Raw genomic sequence first — 18,937 nt, 5'->3', positions numbered from 1 at the left:
TCTCTCACTGAAGTCTACATCTTGAAGGGCTGGGTTCTGAGACTTCAGCAGAATTCACATAAGGCTGTGCTAAGAAAGAACCTTATAAGGCATTAACAGTGAACATGAGCATGCATCAATTTACTTTAGTGGGTTCTCCTCGTCCCAGTTTTAAAAAGCACCTTTCTAAATTGAAGTTTTCCAAAGAATATATTTATAATGACATTGACTTTTCTGGAGTTTTGTTTTAATTTTATGCCAGTGGCAGCATAGTTTTCACTGTAAAATATATATCACTTCATAAACTATCATCTGTTAGATTTCCTAGTTAGGTAAGAATGAGAACATTCAATTGAAAAAAAAAAAAATGTCTCACTCAAGATGATAGCTACATATAACAGATTCTAAAGTGAAAGAGTGTCTATTTAAAAGAGCTAGGTTTCAGTTAGAACAACATTTTATTTTTTAAAATAAGTTGTTATTATTGTTGATAAATGCTGTCAAGTCAGTTTCAACTCATAGTGAGCCGATATAGGTTTTACGAGGAGCTGCTAGTAAGTTTGAACCACTGATTTTGGGGTTAGAAGTCCAGTGTTTATCCTACAGCACCACATTAGGACTACAATTGAAAGGGTTGCTTTTGTTGTTGTTGTTGCTGTTATATGCCGTAGAGTTGGTTCCAACTCATAATGACCCTGTACAGGGTTTCTGAGGCTATAAATCTTTACAGGAGCAGAAAGCCTCATTTTTCTCCTGTGGAACAGCTGGTAGTTTCGAACTGCTAACCTTGCGGTTCACAGCCCGATTCGTAACCACTACACTACCAGAGCTCCTTATTGTTGTTAAATGGCATCAAATCAGTTCTGACTCATAGGGCCCCTGTATAGAGTTTCTGAGGTGGCTTTGAGCCATCAACTATGTGGTTGGCAGTCCAGTATCACACCAAGACTCCTTGAATATATTAGGAAGCAAAAAAACTACATCTCTAACTCTCAGACAAAACTTCCAAACATATGAGGATCCTTAATTCACTGCTGTTGATAAAAAAATGTCCCTAATGTATTATCTCAAGCAGAAATAATTTGTCATATACAACCATAAGAAGTTCTAACATTTGGGAAAATGTCTACATTGACTATGAAAAACTGTAACTTAAAAAAACAAAAAAACAAAAAAGGTGTCTCACAATAATTTTAAATATAACTGCTTGTTCAACTTGACTTGTTAAATGCTGTCGAGTTGGTTCTGACTCATAGAGACTCTGTACGGTGTTTGCAAAGAGTTACTGGTAAGTTTGAACCACTGACCTAGGGGTTAATGGTCCAGTGCTTATCCTACGGTGGCACATCATGACTCCTTAATGTAGCTTGTTGGTGGTGTTGTTGTTGTTAAATGCCACTGAGTTGGTTCTGACCAAGAGCAACTCTGTATACGGGCTCTGAGGAGCGGCTGCTGAGCTTGAACTACCCACATTGCAGTTCAAACCAACTTTGCAGTGCAGAGCATTAGCCCACAACACCACCTCAGATAATCACTTTTCTTATCTAGGTTATTATAAATGGGCTAAAATGAAATTTATCATTTCCCTAGAATTAGTATACAGCTGCATGTATTTGTTTATAACCAGTTTTTTGGTATATGTGTGTAGAATAAGATTAATAAAGTAGGCTCTGTCACTATCAATACCTTTGACAAGCTGTGATTCATTTTGTGTAGAAATGTACAACATAAAAATACTGGAAGATAAGGAAATCCATTATGCTTTTAATGAGCTTTGGTAGAATAGTGGTTACAAGTCAGGCTGCTAATCTCACAGTCAGCAGTTCGAAACTACCAATGGTTCTGCAGGAGAAAATGAGGCTTTATGCTCCTATAAAGATTTACAGCCTTGGAAACTCTACCCAGGGTCACAATGAGCTAGAAACAACTCTATGACACATAACCACCACTACCATTATGCTTTTAAATTTCATGTACATGGTATATAAAATTGATTTACAGGATTTTCAGCTTAAGAGAACTTGCAAGTAAGTGAAAAGGTAGTTAAAGAAATCAATACATATTGATAAAATGGGTCTTGTTTTATTCATTTGTTTTCCTAAAGCATAATCACTACACAGAATTGTCTATACTTGATGAATTTTTTTCCTTTGAAAAATTCCTTCCTACAAAGCATTATATGATATTTCCCAGCTATGCATACATGTGAACAGCATATGTTTGAATGGAACTTAAAAAGCAAGCAAACAAGCTCAACAAAAAAACTTAGTTGTGGATCAACATTAGATCTGCCCCTTGGGATTTGATTAGTCACTAATTCCTTGACACATACCTCCAATAACTTTTTTTTTAAAAAAGGAGAACAAACAGCACTTTCTGTATCAAATAGAATAACTTGTTACTTAATCCAGAATCACTTCCATGGCAACCTTTACTGCAGAGCACAACTAAGAACCTGGACCCAAGCCAAAAATCTCCAGTATACCCAAAATAGATGTCACCACGCCTTTGCACTTTGACACATGCAGTTTTTCCATAGGAGGATCTCTGGGCCCTCCGGTAAAGTAATTGATGCTTATTCCATTCATTATTCTTTATGCAAAAAAAATTTCCCTAATTTTCTTGTACAAAGCAGAGAAGAGACAACAATTACAAAAGAGTAACTGGGTTTTAAGGGAGTTGTTAAAAAGCATGCAAACTGGCTGCCAGATATGAAGGAGCATATAGCTGATAGAGAAGGTGGCTACAAGATAGAAAAGAGAGAGAAAAAAAAAAAAAAGCCCTAAAAACTAACGCAAGAATTAAAATAGTCCAGTGATTAAGTTAATTTTGGACGTAAACATAATAGTCTTCCACACCAAAGAATGCTACCACGGGTGTCTATGATGAAGATGATGAATACATGAGAAAACAATATGTTGAACATAGTATCCTCTCAGAAGGTATCAAAATATGTAGTGGATCTCAGAAAAATAAGTATCCATAAATGGCTAGATTATTTCTAATAAATTTGGAGTTTTCAGTGGTTAGTTTTGTACGCTTCACTTAGTAGAAAACATACATGTCTTGTTGTTACTGTTGTTAAGTGTTCTTGAGTTGGTTCCAACTCATAGTGACCCTGTATAGGGTTTCCAAGGAGTGGCTGGTGGGTTTGAATAGCCGACCTTGCTGTTAGCAGTCCAGTGCTTATCCTACAATGCCATATCCGGACTCCCAGTCTTCATTGTTTATTTAATGACAAGCCAATCAGGCCCCTAAGGAAAAAAATGTCAGGGGACTAGGGAAGTCCTTCCTGTCTATCCCACCGCCACTTGGGCCCTTTCCCCTTGTTCTGCTTCAGAAGCTCCTGCAAAGCTCAGTGACCTGAGACCCCATTACAAATGTTACTCGTGTAGGATTTGTTCATTTAAGGTGTATGAGGTTAAACAAAGACAAACTGCTTTGAAAAACACAAAAAGCAAGCTTTCAAGAATTTTTTTGTTGACTTGGCAGATGCTTTGTTCTCTATATTTTTAAAACAATAATAATTTTTAAAAAGATTGAAAAATGCTTCTGGGTAAAGGACAAAAAGAGTTAAAAATTTTTTTTGAATACTGAAACAAACTAGAAACTTCTATTCAAAACAGTGCATTTCCTAGGTTTGATTCAGCAAGCAGTGATGAGGTTCAGTTACTGTGTCTGTACTTGCCATGTTCTGGTCCGCTTATCTGATTGGCTCTATATTAGTTCTATACTTCAAGTTAAAGATGCATTAACCGATACCCTTCCCCCTCAGTCCAGAACATTCTGTACATTCTTTAATGTTAAAGCATATCCTCGCTCTCTCCAACCCAAACAATACAACATAAAATACGTCCATGCAACAAAGAAACAGTTAGATATAAGCTTTAAAATAAAATAACAATAAGAATCATTTTGTTGTTTCCCGAACACAAAACAAAATAAAATCCTAGTAGCTTCAAACATCAAGAGCCCCAAGTAATACAGCTAGTAAGCCAAAATAGTTTAAAGAGTATATTTTCTCTCATAATAGAGGTGAGGTGCCGGGGAAAGAAGGTCGAATGACCACTGAACGCTGGTTCCCAACACAAATGAAACCTGAAGATTTCAATGAGTATAAAACAGTACCTTATAAGTAACTGGTCTTGCCTACTCACAGCTGTTTCCAGTGCCGACTGTTGTTTAACTGTCTACTGTCTTCAGTTTAAAGTTAATTCTGTTGGCAAAAAAGTACAGAGCTTGTCTGGAAAACGCTGCTTGGACATAAACCATCCCTTCCAAAGCTGTGGTAGCTATATTTAAGTTTTCTTGTAGACGAGGATATAAGCCCTTCCTGAAGCTAATTTTCTTCCTCCTTCTTCCCCTCAGATTTAGTCAGTATCCTCTTATCCCATATATTGAAGAAAGAGACAGAGAGAAGAGGAGGGGGGGGAAAGAAACTACACGGAAATATACCTTAAATAATGTAGTATTTGAGCATTTGGAAAAAAAAGAAAAAGAAATTAAGAGAAAGAAAGAAATGAGAACAATGGAAAGTTTGTCAGGACTTTAATTATAGTTTTTCCTAACACCCTTATTTTATCAATAAGGAAACTGATGGCCAGATAAAATACAACTTTGTATATAGGTAGGTAGTGCCACAGCTAAGAATGGATACTTGGTTTTACAACTCTCAATTCAACTACACTAGTGTCTCTCAGGGACTTCTGGTGTGGCGCTCTAGGATGAGCACTGGACTGAGAACCACAGGGTTGGCAGTTCAAACCCACCAGCTGCTCTTTGGAAACCCTAGGGTGGTGGTGGTGGTCTGCCGAGGAGTCGGTGGTTCCGACTCATAGCACCCTTGTGCAGGGTTTCCAAGGCTGTAAATCTTTACGGGAGCAGAAAGCCTCATCTTTCTCGCGTGGAATGGCTGGTAGTTTCGAACTGCTGACTTTGAAGTTAGCAACCCGACTCATAACCACTACGCTACCAGAGCCCCTTTTGGAAACCCTATACAGGATCGCTATGAGTCGGAATTGACTAGAAGGAATTTAAGAACAAGAACAACCACAAAGTATATCTCAAGGGAAGTGGCGTATTTGTCCTCCGTTGTTGTTATGTGACGTTGAATCAGGTTCCGACTCAGCGACCCTGTATAGGGCTTCCAAGGAGAGGCTGGTGGGTTTGAACCGCCAATCTTGTGGTTCAAACAAACTTTTTGGTCCAGTGTTTTACCCCACAGCACCACACCAGGAATCTTTTCTGCTGTATCCTTGTATAGCATCCAAATATTGGAAAGGCAAAGTGGTTATGGGCTGCTAATCTCAGCAGTTAGGAACAACCAGTGGTTCCGTGGGAGAAAGATGAGGCTTTCTGCTCCTATAAAGAATTACAGCCTCAGAAACGCTATGTAGGGTCGCTATGCAGGTCCAGGGCGCTGGAACCTACTACGTAACCACCACCACCACCATTCAGAGATGGAGCAATAACCAATTAGAATGTGAGAGAGCCACCTTTACTCACAAGATATTTGCCTTTGCTTTAAAAATCATTAATATTGAAAGTTTCCTATAATGACCAATTTCTTTGTAAGGAAATGATCTTTTCATTTGTTGATTTTCCTTAATGATTTTGTGCTTCAGAAGTTGCCTTTACCTGCAATAGACCTTACAGAAGCCTGTGCTATTGAAGCGCTAGAGTAAGTTTTTAGTATTTCTCTGCACAATCAGTGATACTGTTATGTAGCTATTGAACTAGAAACACATTATTATCACACATTTCCTCTTCCAATTTGTCAGGATGATAATTACTACACATACACATTTATTCTTCATTATTATCATTTTTATTTTGTTAACTAAAATAAGAAGCAGCACACTAATTTTTATGCGTTGCCTATCACATGACATTTTAAATTTTACATAAGAAGAAATTATTCCTCTCCAACTGAAAGTGTGATTCCCTAATTAAAACAGGTTTTTGGAGTCCTGGTGTGGCGCTATGTGTTAATGCACTGGACTGCAAGGCTAGTTTGAACCACAAGGTAGGTGGCTCAAACTTACCGGTTGCTCCTTGGAAACCCAATACAGGGTCACTGTGAGTCAGAACCTACTGGATGGTATTTAACAATGGCAATAACACCATTAGGTTTTTTAATTTTTCCTTTCTTAAATGGATTTATTTATTTAGCAAACATTTATTAGATGTTTATAGTATTAACCTCATCATTTCCTTGTAGAATATAGTAACAGGCAAGCAATAATTTCTTAGGAAAATATATAATATTTAAAATAAAAATGAAGTTAACGCAGATTCTACAGTGATCTTTCTATTTATCATCACATTTCAAACATGTGATCAGAATATATTTATACACTATTCACCTCAACACTATCCTTTTTAGGATTAAATAAGACAAAATTTGAAGTGGCCAAGATTGGTATCACTCTTAATAATTATTTATTCTGTTCTTTATTAATCATTCTAATTGACCCAGCTCCTTAAAATATTAAAGTCAAATATACTTTATACCATGCAGTTAAAAAATACAAAGGACAAATTTTCCAATAATTTAGTATCCATTTTCAAATAGTCACCCATTCTTTAACTCAGAAATTTCATTCTTTAATTTTGTTTTGTTATTTTGCCATCTACTTTAAAGGTCGAACTGTATCTACCATTGCCCTTGTCTTTGACAAAAAACAATGCAACTGTGATTGTTGTTGTTGTTACGTGCCATCGAGTCAATTCCGACCCATAGTGACACTGTATAGGGTTTCCGAGAATCAGCTGGTGAGCTTGAACTGGTGACCTTGCAATTCAAATGGCTTTGCAGTCTGGCGCATTAACCCACAGTGCCACACCAGGAATCCACAACTGTGATTAGGTACTTATAAAAGTTTTATTTGATAAATTTTAAAAATTAACATTTAAAAGAAAAGATGGATATTTTAATTTGGAACATATTTTCTGAGTAAATTCTGTTGTTATGTGTTGTTGAGTCACCCTATGCACAACATAACGACACACTGTCCAGTCCTGTGCCAACCTCACAATCATTGTTATACTTGAGCCCATTGCTGATGCTACTGGGTCAATCCATCTTGTTGGTGGTCTTCCTCTTTTTCCCTGACCCTCCAGTTTGCTTTCTTCCAGGGACTGGTCCCTCTGATAATATGCCTAAAGTATGAGAGATTGAGTCTCGCCATCCTGGCTTCTAAGAAGCACTATATAAATTCTTAAACTCCGAGAAATAAACAACTCAGATTCAAAGCACAATATTTTCCTTTCAATTTCCATTTAGTTATGTCTAAGGGGTCCTGGTGTGGCGCTGTGGGTTAATGCGCCAGACTGCAAAGCCGTTTGAACTGCAAGGTCGGCAGTTCAAGCTCACCAGCTTCTCCTCGGAAACCCTATCTATACAGGATCGCTATGGGTCGGAACCGACTCGACGGCACTTAACAACAACAAGGGGCCCTGGTGGCTCAATGGTAAAGCTCTTGGCTGGTAATCAAAAGATAGCAGTTCGAACTCAGCAGTCATTCTGTATGATTAAAATGCTACAGTCTGCTTCTGTAAAGACTGTTGTTGTTAAAAGCTGTCAAGTCGGTTCAGACTCACTGTGACTCATAGAAACCCTATATAGGGTTTCCAAGGATTGGCTGGTGAGCTTGAACTTCTGACCTTGTGGTTCAAACTGACCTTGCAGTCCAGCACATTAAACCATAGCACCATACCAACCTTGCAAACCCTATGGGACATTTTTATTCTGTTCTATTGGGTCACTATGAATCCAAATCAACTTGCTGGCAATAAGTTTGGTTTTTGGTTAATCAAATTCTATGTAAAGTGAAGTCCCCAAAGACATTTTCGTCTGTATTTATAAATGACCATTAATAGAAACAGTCCCTGGATTGTGATCAAGTCCTGTTCCTTAATCTATCTTTAAGTCAAATTTATATATAAATTGAACAATTAGGTACAGTTCATATTTAATGTCATTTAGTCAAATGTATGCCTTAGTATATACAAGTAGTATATAGTGTATCTTTCTATGCACACACACAAACACACACACACACAAATTAAAAAACACTTCCATATATACTAAAACATCTTTAAGGTAATAAGACAATGATAATAATAAAAATGTTTGGATGCACATTGCAAAGTAGCATCCTATGTTATTATAAACCATTGTTAAAATGGGATTTAAAAGTTCTTAGAACAATGGAATCAAAAGATAGCAAAACTTTTCCAGGAGGTTTTTGAAGGCCCCTTGTTGTACTTCAGTTATAATGTAATAGATTTTCAGGGGTTGGTTCATTATTATAAGTTACTCTTAACTCTGACATTTTTAATATGAACACTCTTCAGTTTGAACAGAGTTTGACACACAGACACATATTACTAAATATTGCATATTTTACCTTTAGTGTATTAGAGAAACAAAAGAAAATATAAGTAAAACCTTGAAAGAGAAGTCGGCTGTGAGATTAACAGACATTTAGATGGACTGAGGTAAGGTGATGAGAGACTCAGGGAGCAAGGCATGAAGAGAAGTCATGATCAAGTAGATTCTATGGAGATCAAGTAGATTCTATTGTCCATGGCTTGGGCTGAGCCATGGACAATAGATTATAGCCACTGAATTCAAGGACCAAGATCTCTCAAAATAGATTAAGCAAAGAGGAAACCAGCAATTTTTGGTGACTAGTGCAAGCAACAGGAAATAAGTCCTCAAACCTACTTCATAATTCTTCGCATGGTTCTTTCTATCCATTGAAAGGAGAACATGTGTTGTTGCTAATATGTGAATCCAACACAATCTGAATTAGCACAGTGATGCACTATTTTTTTTTTTTTTTAATTCTATACATCTATATTTAGATCCCTGGGGCATACTCTAGGTTGCCCCACTCTGGATTTCAGGGGATGATCCTTTCAACTAGAGAATGTGTGTTAAAGGCTGGACCTGTGGAGTTGAAGTTCTCTGATGGCAGAAACACTTGCTGTTGAGGTGAGCTCCAATGCAGGCTGTCTTAACACAGGTAAGGCAGCAGAATTCCCTAGCACTCAGTGTTCAGGTTTATGGTAACATTAGAACGAGGCTTTTACTGAGAAATTTAGGAGGACTCATTGGAGAGAACAGTAAACGGCAGTGACTATGAACAACGACTGGATTATACAATTCTGTGTTTGGGAGGAGAGTTAATGCAGGGAAGTGTTTAATAGTTCCTGGGAACTAATGCATGTGAAAATCTCAACCATCAACTCTTTTAAACCAATTCAAGCTGGTGCTAATTTTTTTGTCCTTTGCCTCTTGTAGTCTATTCTCCACACAGCAAGCAGGGTGATCATTCCCCTCCTTCATAGCCTTCAGTGATTCATCGTTCTTCTGCTTTATACCCTCTGATGATTTCCTATCACTCCCTGTTTTCCTGCTTCATACAGTTTTCCAAAACTTCTTTGCTTCCTCCCTATCGTGGTTTCCCACCATTCCCATTTCATCCTTACAATGGTTTTCTATTGCCCTCAGTAAAATATCCAAATAACTAACCGTGACTGATTTAGTGCTTGTTTACCTTTCCTACTGCATTTCCTAGCCTGCTGTTCCATTTGTCTGGACTACCCCTCCCTTGTATCTTCATAGAATGTCCTCCAATTCAATATTCAATGCTCATTTCAAATTGTGATATGGTTAATTGCCCACTAGTTGGCCTCCAATTCATGGCAACAATGGTACCAAATGTTGTCCAGTCTGTTTCAATTCCAAGATCTGTTGAGAATCAGACCACTATAATTGTTATACATAGAGTTTCTATGAGCAGATTTGCAAAAGTAACTTGTCAGTCTTTTTTCCCTAGTCTGCCTTAATCAGGAAGATCCCCTGAAATCTGTTCATATCACAGAAACACAGAAGCCTTCACTGACAAATGGGTGGGGGCTGAAGTTGCGGTGAATTGGTCAGGAACCAAACCCTGGACTCCACATACATGGAAGGTAAGAAATTTACCACTGAACCGCCACTGTCCCTGCAATTTTCAATTTCCAACCTACTAAGAAAAATATTTCCTGAAGGCTCTTGTAACCATCCCTTTCCATGTTATAGCCCATTTTAATTTTTCTTTGTAGTGCTTACAAATTATGATATATTATCTTTTGCTTTCGAGCTACAGAATTGGAGGAAAATATTGAAAGTGCCATGGGCTGCCAAATGAACCAACAGATCTGTGTTGGAAGAAGTGCAGCCAGAGTGTTCCTTGGAGGCTAGGATGGCCAAACTTCAACTCTCATACTTTGGACATATTGTCAGGAGGGAGCAGTCACTGGAGAAGGATATCATGTTTGGTAAGGTGGAAGGTCAGAGAAAAAGAGGAAGACCTCCAGCGAGATGGATTGGCAAAGTGGCAGCATCAACAGGCTGAAGCGTGGCAACAATTGTAATGTTGGCCCAGGACCAGACAGTGTTTCATTCTGTTGTGCATAGAGTCGCTATGAGTCGGTACCGACTTGGCACCTAACAACAACAACAACATCTTATGTTCTGACATATTTATTCATTCATTTAATTGATTACTTGAAACATATTTACTATCTCTTACCTAAGTTAAGTTTCATAAGGTCAGAAGTTTTTGGCTTTGCTTACTGATTTTTTTCCCCCAGTTTCCAGAATAGAGTCTAATATGTAATAGGCATTTGACAAATACTTGTTTAGTAAGTTAATCATACTTTATATCTGCATTTCTGCTCTTGATAAAATATGTCCATAATCATGAAGACTAAAACTAGCTTCCTTTTGTAACAGATATAACACTACAAGTCTTCTGTGACTCAACAGCCAGGAATCATAGGTATTAAGAGACTAGGTCAGGCTGTTAGCAGTAGTGTCTATACAAGGTGCCTCTAAGCTTTTGCATTTTGTTAACACACAGGCTAGATAAAATTCTTACCTTGCCAGAAAACAGTTTAAGGATATGTAAACCTAACTAGAAATGAGATTACATTTTCTGGAATGTCTATAGCATTTTCTGAATGCTATAAAGTTTTCCATATTGAAATAGGAGGTACCCTGTAGTTAATGCTATCCTTTCAGGTGGTTTCAAGAAACTGTGCTCAGGTGCCAATTCCTTTGGATGAGACGCTAAAGTTTTGCACTTGCAACATATGTTTTCTAAATGAAAAAGGGAAAGGCCAAATAATTTAACAGAGGTGCACTCACAGATGACTTAATTTCCTATGCTAGTTCTTTTCCACACTGATCCAGAGCTCTGCAGTAAGCTGTGAATTGGATTTCCTTTCGTGGTTCAAGTCCAACTGCTTCTGATTACCCTATCTAGTGAGGCAGACGTCAGATCTGCTACTGGCTGAATTCACTGTTGGTCCAGCCAAATCAGAGAAATAGCTGTGTTCTGAGAAGCCAAAGAGAGAGTAGTTCTTTGTTAGAAAGAACATTACTTTACCCAGGCACCCCAGGGCATCTCTTTTCAGTATGTTCAGTAAAGGAAAACTCTTGTCTAAGCACTGGTGCCCATCAATGGCAAATAAAATCATTAGGTTGGCAGTCCAATGTCACCAGGCTTCCTTTTATGGCATTATATGATTATATATTAATGTAAATAAATAAATGGCACAAGTCTAGTCAATTAATTAAGTCTACAAAAATTCTTTGACTGCCTTCAATGGATAGGGCCTTGTGTCAATTTGCATAATCATTCCTTGATAGCTCATGAGATGATAATACTTATATATCCAGAATACAAATTTCTCCAGAAAAACAAAGTAAACCTTCCTTTTTTGCCTTCTCTTTCTCTCCTTCTATCCATCCCTCCTTTACTTCCTTTCTTTAACATGTTTTTTGAGTCCATCTAATTGAACCAAACATTGTTGTACAAAGAAAACTGACAAAATCCTGACAGCTAAAGGCAAACTTTCTGAGGCTGGGGAAGTTTACAGACTGGGTAAGCCAGCACTGGACTATGGAGAGAACACCAAAGGAATATGGAATCAAGATGAGAAGTTAGCATACAATGCTTTCTAGAGATGACACCAAGAGACATACTGAGTGCACAATTCAGAACAAGAGGAACATTTAAGACAGGGGATAGATGATGTTCGGGTCACTTTGTTGTTGTGTTCTGTCGAGTCTATTCTGACTCATAGTGACCCTATATATAGTTTCTGAGGCTGTAAATGTTGTTGTTGTTGTTAAGTGCCGTCAAGTTTGTTCTGACTCATAGCGACCCTACATAGGGTTTCTGCAGAGCTGGTGGTGAGTTTGAACCACCAACCTAGCAGTTCAAACCAACCTTGAGTTTGAGTGCTTACCCTACAGTGCCACACCAGGAGTAGTTATATGGAGTCCTGGTATAGCACTGTTGGATAAGCACTGGACTACAAGGTGGATTTGAAGAGCAAGGAAGCAGTTCAAACCCACCAGCTGCTGCTCCGAAACCCTATACAAGATCACTATGAGTCAGAACTGACTCAATAGTGCTTAACAGCAACAATTGATTATATAAACTGGGAAATAGAATAGATAAAATATACAGGAGGTAAGATAGACAAAAGCTATGTTCAGGACTTTAGTTTTTTATACAAAAGGCACTGGGTTACCACTCAGGAATTTTAAATGGGAAATTTTACTTTCAGAATAACAAGTGGAGAAAGAATTTAGAGCAGGTGGTCTGCAATGGTCAATTAAGAGGTCATGTCTATATCCAAGTAAGATATTGTAAAGGTTTTGAGGTAGTAGGAACAGAAAGGAGATAACCTCATGATATATTTAAGAATTTCCATCGTTAGAAAAATGTAGGAAAGGCAATCTTCTTTCCAAAATCTCTATAATATCATTATTGAAAAACATTTCCATTGTTATAATTAAAAGAAACTAATACAAACAGGTACAGAATTAGGAAAGGCTGATTTACTGATAACTCTTCTTTTCTCTTTGTTTTCATTAACTACTGTCCAGTTGGTTCCAACTCATAATGACCCTGTATAGAGTTTCCTAGGAGTAGATAAAACATTCCAGTGGTAATCCTATAGCACTACACCAGGACTCCACTTATCCTTTAATGATATAAATTTGCCCTTACTTTGAAATAATTGATCCAATCCTACTCCCTACTCCAAACACATCTTTTGTCACATTCATCTTCAATGGTTGTATCTGATGCTTTTAAATCATTGAAAAAGCTTTAAGTTTCTTGCATTAAATCAAGGCTAAATAAGAACCATATGTACCTATTCTGACTTTTCTACAAATTCCATTTAAAAACTTAAAGACAGTTAGGAATTGATCTATTTCATAACCTGAGGACTGCTCGCATTCAGTCAGCCCTCAATATGCGACAAGCATTTTATATATGTTTGTGTTGCTGTAGGATAAGCAAGGTCGGTGTGAACTATAAAGTCGTCAGCTCAAACTCACCAGTCGTTCCTTGGAAACCCCATACATTTTGCAATGAGTCGGAATTGACTCAATGGCACTGGACAACAACAACAACAAGTTTAACAAATAGATACATACATTTTTTATTCTCTCCATTTGACAAATGAAGAAACTAAGATACAACTTGAAAAATCAATATCAAAACTTGAACTCTTGTCCATCTGAATACAAAATTCATGGTTTTCCCATTGTATCTTTGAAAGGAACACATGTTTTGGACACTTTCTAAATCTTAGATTTGAAGAGATTATTTGGAATATAATTTGGCAATAATTTAAAGGATTCTTTATGCACAATGTTTAGGTTTCCTTGTTGTTATTGTTAAGCGCCATTGAGTCGATTCTGACCCATAATGACCCTACATAGGGTTTCCAAGGAGTTGCTGGTGAGCTTGAACTACCGACCTTGCAGTGCGAATGACTTTGCCGTCTGATGCATTAGCCCACAGTGCCACACCAGGACTCTTAGGTTTCCTAGATATTAGCATATTCAGATTTGAGGTCCAACACACAAACAATTATATTTGCATAGTTTCTGATTAGGAGAGATCCATATTTATGCCCATTCCAAAGAGAAGTGACCCAACAGAATGCAAAAAAATCAGGCAATATCAATAATATACCAATTTTTGCTAAATATAATTTTAAAAAATGACTGAAACAGTACATAGGGAACTGCCAGAGGTACAAGCTGGGGCCAGACAAGGACATGAAACAAGGGATGTAATTGCTGATGTCAGATGGATCTTGGCTGAAAACAGAGAATACCAGAAAGATGTTTACTTGTGCTTTATTGACTATACAAAAGCATTCAACTGTGTGGATGATAAGCTGTGAGTAACATTGTGAGGAATGGGCACTCAAGAACACTTATTTGTGCTCATGAAGAACCTGTACATAGAACAAGAGGCAGTTGTTCAAACAGAACAAGAGGACACTGAATGGTTTAAAATCAGGAAAGGTGTGCACCAGGGTAGTACTATTTCACTATATTTATTCAATCTGTATGGTGAGTAAATAATCTGAGAAATTGAATTAGATGAAGTAGAACATGGCATAAGGATTGGAGGAAAATGCATAAAACACTTACTGACGAAGATCAAAAACTATAGCTTCCTATATAGTTTGCCCCTTAATGTAAAGAAAACAAATATCCTCACCATTCGACCAATAAATGTTGTTGTTGTTAGGTGCCATCGAGTCGGTACCGACCCATAGCAACTTTATGCACAGCAGAACTGCCTGATCCTGGGCCAACCTCTATAAATAGCAATATGATAAATGGAGAAAGGATTGGAGTTGTCAAATACATAGACCCACTATCAACGCTCATGGAAGCAGCAGACAAGATATCAAATGATGTATTTTATTAGGCAAATCTACTGCTCAAGACTTCTTTTCAAGAGCAAAGGTATCAGTTTGAGGACTAAGGTGCACTTGACCAGAGCCATTGTATTTTCAGTAGCCTTGTATGTATGTGAAAGTTGGACAATGAATAAAGAAGACCATAGAAAAATTGATGCACTTGAGTTACTGTATTGGAGAAGAATATTAAAATTGCTGAGGACTATCATAAGAACAAAGGAGCTCTGGTAGCGTAGTGGTTACGAATTGGGTTGCGAACCTCAAGGGCAGCAGTTCGAAACTACCAGCTGCTCCATGGGCTAAACATGAGGCTTTCTGCTCCCATAACGATTTACAGCTTTGGAAACCTTACACAGGGTCGCTATGAGTCAGAACCCACTCCACAGAACATAACCACCACCACCATCATAAGAACAAACAAATCTGTATTGGAAGAAGTACAGCCAGAATGCTCCTTAGAAGCCAGGATGGCAAGACTTCATCTTTATTACCTCCAGCATGTTATCAGGAGGGATCCGTTCCAGAAGAAAAACATTAAGCTTGGTAAAGTGGAGGGGCCGCAAAAAGAGGATGAACCCCAATGAGATGAACTTTCAAAGTGGCAGCAGCCTTGTGCTCCAGCATAATAACAATTGTGAGGGTGGCACAAGACAGGCAGCTGCTTGTTCTGTTGTGCATAGAGTCGCTATGAGTTGGAACTGACTCAATAGCATCTAATAATAACAACCATTTAAAAGAACTATATTTTTAGTTACCCTGCAAAGCACAAATCCTTTACCAGGGTCTTCTTGATAACTTAATTATTTTTAGGCCTGGAAGACTTATTCCCAATTTATAAAATACAGCCAGAGGATACCGGAACAAAAGTAGACTTGGCAGGTACCCCAATTCAGTAAAGTCAAATATTGAGTTTTGAGTTACATGAATTTGGAAGGATAAACCAAGAACAATGTATCTAGGAAGAAGTGAACTAGGATAAGACACTGAAAACAGAAACACTGAACACACAATTCAAATGGGAGATAGTTCTGGGATTGCACAGAAACTAGAGAAAATTCAGTTTTAACATATTTTATATTATAGCTAAGACCACTGTTATCTAAATTTCTGCACCAACCATTAAAGCCAGGGGTGATGAAACTGGAGAACTGTACCAACTTCTTCATTCAGAAATTGATTTAGCATACAATCAAAATTCAGTGATAATTGTGGGTGATTGGAATTCAAAATTGGAAACAAAAAGAAGTATCAGTAGGTGGAAAATATGGCATTGGTGATAGAAACAATGCTGGAAATCCCATGGTAGAATTTTGAAAGACCAACAGCATGGCAAATACCTTTTTCAGTAGCATAAAAGGTAACTATACACACGTCCCTCAACCAAAAAAAACACACAGGGATCAAACTGACTACATTGTGGGAAGACAAGATGGAGAAACTCAAAATCATCCACCAAAACAAGGTCAGAGGCCAACTGTGAAACAGACCATCAATAGCTCATGTGCAAGTTCAGGCTGAAACTGAAGAAAATCTAAAGAAGTCTACAAGAGACAAAATATGAAATTAAATAATCTCACTTGAATTTAGAAAACTCTCGAGAACAGAGTTGATGTCTTAGACACTAATGAGCAAAATTCAGAAGAGTTGATTTGATATCAAGAACACCATATAGAAAGAAAGCAAAAGGTCATTAAAAAGATAGAAAGAAAGAAAGAAAGACCAAAATGGATGTCAGAATAGACTCTGAAATTTGCTATTGAGCGTTAGAAAAGCTCAAATAAATGGAAGAAAGGAAGAAATAAAAGAGCTCAACAGAATATTTCAAAGGGCAGCCCAAGACAAAGCAAAGTGTTATAATGAATTGTGCAAAGACAAATAATTAGAAAGCCAAAACGGAAAAAGCACGTTCAGCATTTCTCAAGATAAGGGAACTGAAGAAAAAAATCAAGCCTCAGGTAGCAAAATGAAGGATTCTATGGACAAAACTTAGAAAGATGCAGAAAGCATTAAAATAATATGGAAGGAGTACATAGCATCACTGTACCAAAAAGCAATGGTCGATATTGAACCATTTCAAGTGATACTATATGATCAAGCATTGATGACATGGAAGGAAGAAGTCCAAGCTGCTGTGAAGGCATTGGTGATAAACAAGACTCCAGGAACTGATGAAATACAAATTGAAATACAAAACTGAGGCAGCACTAGAGACACTTATTCATCTAGGTAAAGAAATTTGTCCAATCAATTGGAAAATATCTATTTTTGTGCCCATTCTAAAGAAAGGTGGCCCAATGGAATGCAGAAATCTTCAAACAATATTATTAATATCACATGCAAATAAACATTTGCTGAGAATCATTCAAAACCATTGCAGCAGTACATCAACAGAGAGTTGCCAGAAATTCAAGCTTGATTCAGAAAAGGATGCTGATTTTTAAGGAATATGATTTTTGACGTCAGATGGATCTTGGTGAAAACAGAGAATGCAAGAGTGATGTTTATTTGTGCTTTATTGACTATGTGAATGCATTTAACTATGCAGACCACAGCAAACTATGGAGAATAGTTTAAAGAATGGGTATTCCAGAACACTCAATTGCTCTCACAAGGAACCTGTAGTTGTTCAACCAGAGTAAGAATACTGCATGGTTTAAAATCAGGAAAGGTATGCATCAGGGTTGTATCCTATCACCATATTTATTCTATCTGTATACTGAACAAATAATCTAGCAAGCTGGATTATATGAACAATAATGTGGCCATCAGGATTGGAGAAAGATTCATTAATAACCTGTAATAGGCAGATGACACAACCCTACTTCCCAGAAGTGATGTATGGATTACACCTCAAGTGAAAGAAATGAAAAAACACTTGCAACTGGGCCAAAAAGTAACATCATGACAAATGGAGAAAAGATTGAAGTTATTGAAGACATCATTTTGCGTGGATCCACAATCAATGCTCATGGAAGCAGCAGTCAAGAAATCAAACAACATTTTGTATTATAACAAATAGGCTGCACAAGACTTCTTTAAAGTGTTCAAAAGCAAGTATACCATTTTGAGCACTAAGGTGTGCTTGACTCAAGCCATGGAATGTTCAATTGTCTCGTATGCATGTGAAAGTAGTAAAATGAATTAGGAAGACCATGGAAAAAATGATGCATTTGAAGACTATTAATAGTATCATGGACTTCTAGACGAACAAACAAATCTATGTTGGAAGTACAGCCAGAATTGTCTATATCTCTCATACTTTAGACATGTTAACCGGATGAATCAGTCCCTGGAAAAGACACCATGCTTGGTAAAGTGGAGGGTCAGCCAAAAAAGGGAGAGACCCCAGTGAGATGGATTGACAGCAACAATGGGCTCAAACATAATAAGAGGATAGTGCAGGGTGGGGCAGTGTTTTGTTCTGTTATGCATAGGGCCACTATGAGTCAAAACTGACTCAATGGCACCTAAGTACAACAACAACAACAACAATATGAGTAGGATAACTATAAACTTCATTTTGTAAATCATGATTCTTTGGGAGTCAAATGGGTGTGCCATTGTTAAATACAGAGTCCCAGCATGGGATTGTAAGATAAAGCACTGGACTGCTAACCACAGAATCGGTGGTTCGAACCCATCAGTGAATCCTTGGAAACACTGAACAAGGTCGCTATGAGGCATGTAACAATAACTATGGCATTGTTAATGAAAATGGAATAGCAAATATAAATCGGGGTTTTACTAGGCAAAGCTGAACGTTGATCATGTTGCCTTTTATTGTTAAGTGACACAGTTGGTTCTGACTCATAGTGACCCTGTATAGGATTTCCAAGAAACAGCTGGTGGGTTTGCAGCTGTTCCTTGGAAATCCTATACAGGGTCACTATGAGTCAGAACCACTGACTTTGTGTTTAGAAGTCCAGTGTTTATCCAACAGCATCACACCAGGGGTCTACCACATTACCTACAAGGTAGGTATTACATTTCCTTTAGAAGATAGTAATAAAAATGAGGCCACACGTCTAGAATAAGTTAACTCTAAAAATGAGGTCAAACAAGAAAAGGCAGTAATTATTACAGATTTTACAGAGATAAAAACCAAGATTCTCTCTCTCTCTCTCTCACTATATATATATGGAGTATGGAGCTCTGATAG

At 37.5% G+C, this 18,937-nt stretch overlaps 1 protein-coding gene across 2 annotated transcripts in view; it reads right to left on the bottom strand.

Moving 5' to 3' along the window:
* The window catches only part of ARHGAP24 (Rho GTPase activating protein 24), a 625,449-nt gene that overhangs the window by 306,682 nt on the left and 299,830 nt on the right, over positions 1-18,937 (bottom strand). The window contains exon 1 of one of the 2 annotated variants that reach the window (XM_006867735.1): positions 4,108-4,378. The exons of the other annotated variant lie outside the window; for it this stretch is intronic. The gene's annotated coding sequence lies outside the window, so the exon portion shown is untranslated. Of the gene's footprint in view, positions 1-4,107; positions 4,379-18,937 lie in introns of those variants that run through there. 2 annotated transcript variants of the gene reach the window in all.

This window comes from Chrysochloris asiatica, unplaced genomic scaffold (assembly GCF_000296735.1).
Source record: "Chrysochloris asiatica unplaced genomic scaffold, ChrAsi1.0 scaffold00109, whole genome shotgun sequence".
In the NCBI taxonomy this organism is placed as follows: Eukaryota; Metazoa; Chordata; class Mammalia; order Afrosoricida; family Chrysochloridae; genus Chrysochloris; species Chrysochloris asiatica.
Note: the sequence above shows the minus strand (reverse complement) of the source record. Positions and strands in the feature narration are given on the sequence as shown.